The sequence below is a fragment of the Misgurnus anguillicaudatus genome, chromosome 21 (genome assembly GCF_027580225.2).
Source record: "Misgurnus anguillicaudatus chromosome 21, ASM2758022v2, whole genome shotgun sequence".
Taxonomy (NCBI): domain Eukaryota; kingdom Metazoa; phylum Chordata; class Actinopteri; order Cypriniformes; family Cobitidae; genus Misgurnus; species Misgurnus anguillicaudatus.
Window position 1 is genome coordinate 61,747,456 of NC_073357.2, and position 12,016 is coordinate 61,759,471.

Consider the following 12,016-nt stretch of genomic DNA (forward strand, 5'->3'; position numbering starts at 1 on the left):
TTTGTGTCTGTTCTGTGTTTTGTGCTGCTTGACTTCATGTAGAGATATTTCAGCCTTATTAGGGCATTCAGATCTCGGAGGTCACGTCCTTATACCTCACAACTGTGTTTGTTTGATACTAACTCTGTAAAGACTAGAGGTGTTTCAACATTTACCTGTTTAGTTACTTTATTTAAAGCAGCATTAAACTTCATTACCTTGAAAAGAATAAATATATGTTTAACAATTTTTGATTAATCACTTTATATGACTATCACAATAAATCATATGTTTACTATTAGCCCTAATTCACATATTTAAGTCTGTTCGTTTACACAGTTCGTTATTCAAGTTAAAAACATAAATGCTAACTAAACCTACAAGTCTTTTTCTGACTTCTTAAAAAAACTAAATATTTCAAAAATAAATCTTATAATCTTAGAAAATATCTATCAATCTTCATCTTGCTAAGAAGCGTGTGTATTGTTTAAACAGCACCTAATAAATTAAAAATCATTTTTAGAAACCAAACCGAATGCAGATTCAAGTGAATGTTTCTTTGAGAAAGTATTGAAATGCAGGAGTTTAGTAGTTAAGCACGATGTGTTTGCACTTTTCTGGATCTCAGTTTCGCTCATTTGTCATATGAGATAAATATGCACTAATGTATACACATCAACATTAGAAATCATTTCAAACAGCCACTAGAGGGCGCACTCTTCTTTTCTATAAGCACAGACTGTGTCCACAATAAAGGTGTGCTATTTATTATACGGTTTCATCTTGTTTTGTTAAAGAGTCCAGTAATTATCTCAAAGTTTCTAGATAGAGAAGTTTGTAATTTATGCCTCACAGTAACAATATGCTATGCTTTAAATATCAGAATTTCACATACTGGTAGACACAAGTGCTTCCTGAAACTGAAATAAATAAATGCAAGATCAATTTTCTTTGAGAACTGCATGCAGATGTTTGATACCTATGAATAATTGAATAATTAAGCAAAGCAATAAAGTCTGTGTGTCTATGTGTGTGCGCATGCGTGCGTGCGTGCGTGTGTGTGTGTGAGAGAGAGAGAGAGAGAGAGAGAGAGAGAGAGAGAGAGAGAGAGAGAGAGAGAGAGAGAGAGAGAGAAAGAGAGAGAAGCTGGGTTTCCAAACGTGAAGCGAATCTTTTAAAAATTTGCAAAAAAAAGAAAAACAAACAAATGCGAATTGGGTGCGTTTCCATCGAGTTGTTCAAGCAAATGACGTTGGTATTGGTAATCTAGTAACAGAAAAATAAAACAAGGCACACTAGGAAAATGGAGACAGGACTGCATTTAGTTATGATTTGGCAAGTTATAAATTTACTAGCAGTGCAGCTTGTTATTGTTAAACTGAATGCTGTGCACAGAAAAAGAAATGCATAATTTTTGATACAGGCACTAACAGCAGGGGCATTGCTAGGATGTGGAACCACATGATAAAGACAACGTCAAATGGGGCACATTCAAGTTCAAACCGGTGCGCAACGTTTTGCTACGGTTTCCGGGTTGAAGGACATTTACACGCACACACAAATCTAAGCTAATTAAATACAGATGTTTTCTCTTTTAAAACGAGCTGAATGTATGTTTCCTATAAAGCTTAATACATGACAGAATATAGAGCACTTAAAGGGATAGTTCACCCAAAAATGAAAATTCTGTCATCATTTACTCACTCTCATGTTGTTAAAAACCTGAATAAATTTCTTTGTTGTGATAAACACGAAGGAAGATATTTTGAGAAATGTTTGTAATCAAACCGTCCGTGAGCCCCATTCACTTCCATATTAGGAAAAAGAATACTATGAAAATGAATGGGGCTCACAAACCAAACATTTATCAAAATCTCTTCCTTCAGGTTCATCAGAACAAAAAAAAAATGTATTATAATTATTTACTCACTATGTGCAATAATAATTCTAGTACATATAATTTTATGTTTGCAACATAACATTTGCAATATTTTTGTCCTTTGCCATCGTTTTTACAGTTCTTTAATTTAGTCTTTATTCTATCTATCATCTATTTCCCAACATGCGTGCTGTGTTTTCTGTGGAACCCAATAGGAGATCTTCAGTATCTTCACCCAGTGGGGTTCTTTATTGCAGGTTATGAATCTCATTCCTCATTATGGATATTTAAACTGTCAGGTCTGTCATTGGTTGTGACTTGTTAGAATCAATACACTTGGACGTCAATGATGTCACACTCAGCTGGTAAAAGTATGATTGTTATTTGTAAAAGCCTAAATTGACAAAGTCACATAAAGCAATCATGCAACATCTGAAGACTTGCACTTCAGGTGATTTTCATTTACTAATTTTTCACTGAAGAACTCGGTTTCAGACATCTGATGTGTGTGTGAGAGAAAGAGAGAGAGAGAGAGAGAGAGAGAGAGAGAGAGAGAGAGAGAGAGAGAGAGAGAGAGAGATTGGGTCTCTTTGCCAGTATTAACACATTCTTGTCAATACCCAAAGGGATGAAAGACTCACAGAGACTTCCGGATGATGACATCAGAGTCTAATGATTGCGTTGTGTCTGACCTGTGTGACGCACTTCAAGTAGATTTGTCTACACAATATTTTTGTTGATGCACAGGAATTACTGTATGATTGTGAAAATGCAGGAGAAATGTATGTTGATTCTTTTCTATTCAATGTGAACCATGTTCTTTACATTATGAGAAATGCAAAGAGTTGATGTAGATCTTTGGCAGGCTTTAAGACAACATTTGGTTTGTCATTTGTTTAAGGACATGTTGAGAACCGGACAGAACCGAAGAGAACATTTGCTGTGAGAGACGCACAGATGAAGTGAGGTGTTATATGAATATAAAAGTGGTGTTATGAAAAGAGGTGTTATGAATATAAAAGTGCAAAACAGTGTTTGAATGAATGACACATAAGCGTGTGTGTAATATCTGAAGAGAGCCTTTCTGTGATAATATTTATTCATCTGGGCCGGTTGCACCATCTAGGCGTAGTGCATGTCTGAGACAAAATTTTACGTCTAGTCAAGGGTAGGCATAAGTACAAAGTCTTGACTTTTTTATATGTCAAAAATAGAAATGAAATATGACGAGACCTTATCGCTGCAGTGGCGCAGATTGAAAGATCTTTCTGACCTCTGTCTCTATCGGTCTCTTCTTGTCTCCTTCTCCACGGATGTCTCCTCTGCTAAGACCCTATACTATCATTCAAAGATAAACAACTCACCTGACTCTCACACTCACTTCAAGACCTTCTCTACTCTTCTTTGTCTCTTCTTTGTCCCCCTGCCCCCCCCATCTTCATCCGACTTAACGGCTGATGATTTTGCTTCCTTCTTTGTGAAAAAAATGAATACTATCAGCAGTCAGTTCTCCGAGCCACCGCTTCTTGCGCATGCTCAAACCTCTGAGACATTCCCCTCCTTCTCTCTCCTATCTAAAGTGGATGTTACCAAGGTCTTTGCTTCTAACCATCCGACTACCTGCCCGCTAGATTCCATACCCACCCATCTCCTTCAGGCCATCCCTCAGTCACTTATCCCTGATCTCACCCACATTATCATTTCATCCCTTTCCACTGGTACCTTCCCCGTAGCATTTAAAGAGGCTCGGATTACCCCGCAGCTGAAGAAACCCACACTCAAAAATCCTGCTTTGCTAGATAACTACAGACGCATTTCTCTTCTTCCCTTCATTGCCAAGACTCTTGAATGTGTGGTGTCCAATGAGCTCTCCTCATTCTTCACACAAAATAACCTCCTAGATATCAATCAGTCTGGTTTAGAAGCGGTCACTCCACTGAGACTGGGCTGCTCTCGGCCATTAACGCCCTAAGGCATGAAAGGGCAGCCTCCAAATCATCTGTGCTTATCTTACTGGATCTATCTGTCATTCACCGCATCCTCCTGTCAACCCTCATGGCTATGGGTGTCTCTGACACAGTGCTTCTATGGTTCAAGTCATACCTCTCAGGTAGGTCATTTCGGGTGTCCTGTAGAGGTGACATCTCCGAACCCCAATGTCTCAATACCGGGGTGACTCAAGGCTCAGTGCTTGGACCGCTGCTCTTTTCGATATACATGACATCCCTGGGTTCTGTCATTCGAAAACATGGCTTTTCCTACCACTGCTTTGCGGACGACACTCAACTCCACGTATTGTTTCACCCTGATGATCCCACGGTTTCTGCCCGCATCTTGGCATGCCTGAGGGACATCTCACTCTGGATAAAGGATCACCATCTCCAGCTTAACCTTGCGAAGAACAAAATGCTTGTCATATTATCTGAACTAAAGATTCAGCACAACCTTTCCATTCAGTTAGATTTTTAGATGGTGCAACAGGCGTAAAATATTTCACATGTCGGATGTAGCTAAGCCGTAGGGCTTACAACCAACTTTTTTACATCTGGCTGGTGCAACCAACCCCTGAGGGCCACGTGCAGGAGATATCTGCTATCAGAGTTACAGAGATGTGTGAGCCGTACTGTACTGTACTGACATATTGATAAACAAAATGTAGGCAAACATTCAAATGCAATGTTAAGCCATGGTCAAACTTTCGGCTTGCAAAATTTCTACGTAGACCCTTGCAGTTGCAGCAACCGGATATGATATCATGGGCTAAATTATTTTTATTATTATTCATATACACATCATGGATTTTTATAACCGTTATGCTTGCATTTATTATTGGTGTACAAAATTTGATTATTTACTGATTGCTATCACGTGATACAAATTTGCAGGTCAAAGTTTACCAAACTTGAACTTTGAAATGCAGGGAATAAATACTTTATTCTGATAAGATGAATGCATTACTAAGGACTGTGAGTCTGCTATAGGATTTTTAAAATAAAGAAACAAAATTTATTTATTTATTTATTTATTTTTTGCTGCTACACGACTATGTTACATGTACACCAATAATGTGATTATTTTCAATAATCAAAGTAAGAACTTAATGGCAACTCAAGATGTTTACATGACTGGAGTTAACCTCTCTTACATTATTTTATCGAAGTATTGTATTTACATGAGGTAAAACATAATCACAATATTGCCCAAATTTATTTTATAATCGCATTATGAGAGTGCATGTTAACATGGTCATTGTAATGTGTTTGAGGCCTTGCATTAATAAAAATGAATATAGATCAATACATAAAGTGATAAATAAAGAATACGTTTTTCAAAACTTTTTAATGGTATTGCAGGTTATGAAAAATGTGAACATATAGGTCAAATATAAAGAATGTTAAGAGAGTCAAATTTTCTCTCTGTCTTTACTGTTGTACTGCATCAAACCTCAGGAGCAAAACAAGTGAGATCACAGAGACCCTGGAGGATAAACCAGAGCAGAGGGGAGGTCTGAATGATAAATAACGTGTGTTCAACATGACAACAAAAGGTTGATCTGTGTTTGTGTGTGTGTGTGTGAGAGAGAGAGAGAGAGAGAGAGAGAGAGTGAAGCAGTAACCATCCTCTCCCTCAGTATGTTAACCCAACCCTACAGAATTACAATCACTATAAACTCACCTGTGGGCGTGTCCATCAAACACCTGCCGTCTGATTGGTGGCTTTCAATGGTATATTCATATTAAGTGTGAAAATCTTCCAGGTTGACGCTTATTGTCAATGAGAAGCAAAAGAGTGAGAGAGAAAATTGTGTTCATCTTTTCTTCACATTTAAACTGAATATATGGGGATGATGTTTTCTTTGGAGAAGAGCGTGCTGACAGCAGGACTTCTTTCATTTGTGATTTTCTTCTTCTTTGATACTTTTCTTTACATATGCTGAGATTTTCAGTTTAGTCTTCTTGGTGAACCGCTGTACAGATTAACGGTCAGGTGTGGTACGGATCGCTCATTTCTGATCATCTTTACTTTATTGATGATCCTTCATCAGTGGAGCGAGCGTGAGGTTGAACATCTCTGCTCCATGCTGTCATGAATAAATCACCCAAGAGTAAGAGCGTGTCCTGGGTGAGTCCATGTTGTTGTTTTATATATATCCTGGGGAATTAAGTCATTGTGATCACTGTGTGTTTGTTGTGCCAGCTCTTCTCACTATTTAACATTTTGTTACTGTGTAATACTGATGTCAGGGGAAATTCATTCATTTTTGGTTGCAACTGAAGAGCTCAGATGCAAAAATCTCTAAGTGCAGTTGACGTTTTCTTGTAAATTAGCATATTTTAAGACTTAAAGCGATACTGCAGTACAAATATTAAAAAAGAGCCCATGATGTACTCACCTTCAAGCAATCTGAGAAACATATGTCGATCATCTTTCAGACGAGCATATTTGGAGTTATTTTAGTAAATGTCCTTGCTTTTCCAAGCTTATAATTCACAGAGGTAATCCACATGGCCCCAATGGGTTAATAAAGGTTTTCTGCAGTTAATCGATGCAATTTTGTAAGAAGAACATCAAAATTTTAAATTTATAACTAATAACTATACTGTAAAAAAAATTCCGTAGAAATTGCAGCTGGGTTGCCGGTAACTTACCGTAGATTTAAATTTATGTTATTACTGGCAACATTTTGTTCAAAGTTAAATGAACATTTAACATTTACAAGTCTTTGTCTTTACAGAGTAAAACTAAAAAAAAAACAGCATCAAGCAAAACATTCTGGGAAACAAAATCTGAAGCAAAAAACAGAAAAAGTTTGATGATGATTTCTGGTTCCCAGAATGCTTTGCATGAGGCTGTTATTGTATAGTTTTATTCTGTAAAGATAAAGACTTGTTAATATTTAAAATATATTCAACTTTGAACAAACTCTTGCCACTAAATAACATAAATTTAAATCTACGGTAATTTACCGGCAACCCAGCTGCAATAACATTGTAATTTCTACAGATTTTTTTTACAGTGTATCTTCTGGTAATGGCGCCATCTTGGACAGAGTTTTAGCGTAGTGAGCGGTGGTTGCAATGGCAACGTTGTGCAGTGACTCTCAAGAATTGCGTGAGTCCAAGATGGCATTGTTACTAGAAGCTATTATTAGTTTATAAAGTTTAAAATATGGATATTTTTCTTACAAAATCACATCGATTACTCACAAAGGACCTTTAGTAACTCTTTCCCAGCCATTGACGAGTTATCTTGTCAATTAAGAGAAAACATTTGCATAATTTTTTTTTTATGTTAATCTGCAATTACACGTACCCAACTTATGAAAAAAAATGAAGCCAAAATGTTATTTACTGATTTTAAACTCTGTGTATCATTTTGATAATCGTTGTGAATTTGATCTCTAACAAAATTCCTTCACAAAAATGCAATTTTTTCAGCCTTTGCTAAACAATTTGTTTTTTTTTTTTAAAGAAAAATGTCCATAATTACAGTAAGAGTTTTTAAGCAGAGAAAAAATATAGATTGAAAGTTTTTTTCCCCTGTTTTTGTTTGTTTGTTTGTTTATTGTTTGTTTGAAAGCAGAGGGTCTGTTTTTTTATTTGATATATTTGTATGTTTATATATTTATAGAAGGCATTTTGTGAAACTTTTGGGAAAATCTCAAAAAATGCTGGCGGTCAACTTTTCAAAAAATGGCTGGCGGGGAATGAGCAGACCTGCAAACTTGTCGCTTTTCGGCGACAATCGCCGTTTTCTTGGTCAATTGGGTCATTCACGTGAATCGCGTAGAACCGGAGAGTTTTTTTTTTGAGGTGGTGAGGGGGGGTCGGGAGGCTGCCCTTTATCTGAATGCCATGCGGGCTAGAATTGCCAAACATTATTGGATAATTCTTATAATTGACACTTCTCTGGGCCAATCGGAATCTTGGCATTTGCTTTTCTCTGGGCCAATCGTAATCTTAGCACCAGTGATGCCGGTAACGCGTTACTTAGTAACGCGTTACTCTAATTTTACCACTTTTTTTAGTAACGAGTAATCTAACGCGTTAATATTTCCAAACCAGTAATCAGATTAAAGTTACTTATCCAAGTCACTGTGCGTTACTATTTTTGAAATTTTCCTTAGTAAAATATATATTTTCTTGTATATTTCTTGTTGCGTCTCGGGAAGTGAAGTCAGGTGCGTGACAAGTCACGTTTTCAGCACAAGGATAATTCCGGTCATGTGTAAGCGACACAAACGTAAACAACGTACAATGGAGAGAGAAGAGAGATGCAGCTACAAAAACAAAAAGCTGGACTTCAGTGCAAAATCAGTAAGTGTGGGAGAGTTGAAGAACGAAAGTAACAAAGCGATTTTCTCCGAGCCCTGATTACATCTAAATCTCACTATGACAGCATATTAGCACATAACCTCTGAAAGAGTTGACAAATATCGCGTTATTTACTCACCGATTTCCACGTGTAGATCCAGAACTGTGTTTTCAACCATGATAAGTACATTCCAAAAGCGGTCTTTTTTTCTTACAACGCGTTGTGTTTCTCGTTTCATGTGTTACAATACTGATAAATCTACAAGGTATATAACATCCTGAAGACTTCTCAGTTTTTCAAAATAAAAGTAAGTCGAGTTTATAGAGTAAGTAGATCCTGTCGGGTCAAAAGTAACACTTGTTAGTTTTGTCCCGCTGCTAATACTGTGTATAATATGGTAAAAAAATGATATTATTCTAATTTGATTTAATTTATTTTCATAGTGTTCAAACTATTGAATTTTTTTTTGTCTCAGCAATTTAAGTTTGTACTGTTGGTTGCTTTTGAAACATTTGATAAAACTGAAATTTAAAATAAAAATGTAATTTAATTATTTTTTACAAAGATAAATGACAAAATAAGTTTGCAGTTACATATTAAAGAGATCATAGTAATATATATTTAATAAAAACAAGTGTAACACAAAAATCTATCATGTTTTGTTGTGTTACTTTTGACCCACCTGTGTGTTACTTTCGTCCCTGCTGTCAAGGTCAAAAGTAACAATTCACTACTCTTGTTTAAAGTGAAATTATACAGAAGTCGTTTTACATTTGTTCAAAATTTCAGCTGGTTTTGATAGACCACACTTGTGAGTTATTGACCACAACAAAAATATATCTCTGTCTAAAACATTAACTTTTAAAATTAAGTTTTTCTGAAAATGGCCCCTGCTCACCCCTATTTATGTTTAGTGAAGTCAAGAAAGACTCATATATATATATATATATATATATATATATATATATATATATATATATATATATATATATATATATATATATATATATATATATATATATATATATATATATATATATATATATATATATATATTTTAGTTTTTTAAAACACAACAGTTCAACTAAAAATGTCAGGAGATACATTGTTGACGTTACTTTTAAAAATGCACTTCCAATAAAGTGAGTGTTGGCAAAACCGGTTGTCATTTTTAATGTTGAGGCAGTGGGGGTGTTGGCAGCTACTGGAATGTAACTAACAAAGTAACTTGTAATCTAACTTAGTTACTTTTAAAATCAAGTAATCTGTAAAGTAACTTAGTTACTTTTTAAAGGAGTAATCAGTAATCAGTAATCAGATTACTTTTTCAAAGTAACTGTGGCATCACTGCTTAGCACTTCCTTCAGAATCTTGAAGACAGCGCGAGCGCGGTCCTTTGGATGAGAGACACACCTGGCTACCACGCGAGTCTGATGGACACTTTTAACGTGAAGGAACCATCTTATTCAAGGTAAGTCAACTTTTTTGGACCAAAAACAACAACTATTTGTTTGCTTGATTTAAATTAGCGTTAGCTACCGCTTATATTGTATTTTTAGGAACGAGTCTACGCCGAGTAATGCACAAACGTAGACCTTGCATAAAGTTTGCCTATGCTTCGAGCAAAATGACTAATGTTAGCTAACTTAGCAGGACGATTGTTAGCTAGGCTTATCGTTACCCGGGTGCTCTGCCCTGAGTTCCGAGATATGCGGCTACTACTCGAATTCTGAGCTAACGTTACCCTGAATAACTTCATTACGGTGGCTGGCGTGCGCGCTTGCACAGGCCAGGCAGTCATTCGTGATGTGGGTAAATGTTTACACAATAGCTGATGCGAGAGTAATGTTAAAGGAAAACCCACCGTTTTTCAATATTTTACTATGTTCTTACCTCAACTTAAACTAATTAATACATACCTATCTTTTTTAAATGCATGCACTTAATCTTTGTACATCGCGTTGTGAATGTGATTTAGCCTAGCCCCGTTCATTCCTGGTGGCTGTATACCTGGTAAACAGTAATTTTTAACAACATAGGGCTGTTTAGATAACACGCTCGCCAGATTGTTTTGTCCTAGGCTAATACACCAACAGCAAATTTCTGTATAATAAAGGGCTACATTTTGCATCAAAGTCTGTCAATGAAATCTTTACATTGTGTTGTAAGTTGAATTTACATCATGAACACTAGGACTTTGAGATTGTTTATTCAATGTAAAGAGCCCTACATATAAAATGCATTATTATTATAATTATTGAACAGAAATGTATGTTGATATTCACTGCATATCAGCCATACAGTATGGAGACACGTTGTTTTATCATATTAGTCCTATGTATGATAGTTTGCAAGGTTATATTTTAATGATTTTAATTTACTTTCAGGCAATGGTTCTGGGCACTTTGGTGGAGCACTCACTGCCATTCACAATGGCCCATCATCGTCATCCTTGCACAGATGCCGGCTGAGGACAAAGTGGCTCTGTCGCACCAACATCGGCAAAATATATATATTTTTATTTTTATTTCTGTCTGTCTCTTGTTATTTTTTATTTTAGTGTCATGCTTCACAACACTTCCAGGCGTTCCGTGAGTAGTAAATAAAAACATTTGTAAAATTTTAAATGTGTCATTCTCCTTAAGCTTCAAGGAAGTTTTAACATTGATTTTTGATTAAAGTATGGTGATTTTTGTTAAGTCACGTCCAGAATCATATTAAAATCACACAAAAAATAGAGCTGGGGTAACCGCCCCAAAAGTAAGGATTTAATGGATATTCTGAATGACTTGAGGCCGGGATTAAGCAGATTTAAGGTGAAAGTATTTCATGAACGTATACCGTGCCAAGAGCATTTGGTTAATATCTTTATATCTATTTTTTTGATGGAGGTGTTGTTTAGCAGCTTTTTTCTGAGTTCTTCAATTGTCATCATTTATCTCTTCTATTCACATGATCATCATTATGTTGCTTTTAGTTTGAGAAAATGAGAAAAAACTGTTTTCTTTAAATCATGAGACAGCTGTATTTGTAACATTATGCATGACATCAAATAGTTGGAATAAAACCTGTTCTGTTAACGCTACAGCGAGGTTAACGTGATGAACAAGTCTTCAATCAGTTGATATAAAATAATGTGAAACAGAAAATGAGAGCTATAAACACACACAGACAGTATATGGTGCTATTTGGTTCGCATTTTATTTAAAGCAAATATAACTCTTAAACATGGAAAAAGTCACATTTCATCATATGTCCCCTTTAATAAAAGGCATCAGGTCACCTGTTCAACCCTTTCATGGAGAGTAACATAAATGGAAAAATAATAGAGAAACATACTAATGAAAGAAGTTTAAAATAAAGACGATCAGAGACGTAACAATGTCTGAATGTGAAATACAAAATGCTCAACTGAAAAACTGGAGAAGATAAACTCTAGTAATATATCTCAACAATCATTACATGCCATTTATTTCAGAACGCGAAACATAATGGCAGCCTCCATCGGTTAAAATGAGTATTACATGTTGGGTTTTATGAAGTAATGAAAATATTTAATGTGTTTCTATCAATTTATTTTAGTAGTTGAATGCAAGTAAAGTTTTAAAGCATACAATTCTTCATAGTCGGTGTACCTTTTAACAAACCTGAGATCTGTAATAGAAACTACCTGTGTTCATTCAATCCAACACCTGCATTATTCATCAGAGTCAAGCTGTAATATAACTCATCTTCTGTTTACACTATGAGACGCGCTAAGCATGTCTAAGAAAGTTAAGGTAAGACGCTGTTGTCTTTTACAGTTGTGATGTTTGTAGGTTTTGTGTCTTTTTCTGAATGTGT

The 12,016-nt window shown here is 35.7% G+C and overlaps 1 protein-coding gene across 2 annotated transcripts in view; it reads left to right on the forward strand.

Annotated features, from left to right (window-relative positions):
* cacnb2a (calcium channel, voltage-dependent, beta 2a) overlaps positions 1 to 12,016 on the forward strand; it is a 58,570-nt gene that overhangs the window by 1,831 nt on the left and 44,723 nt on the right. The gene's annotated exons all lie outside the window — the stretch shown is intronic.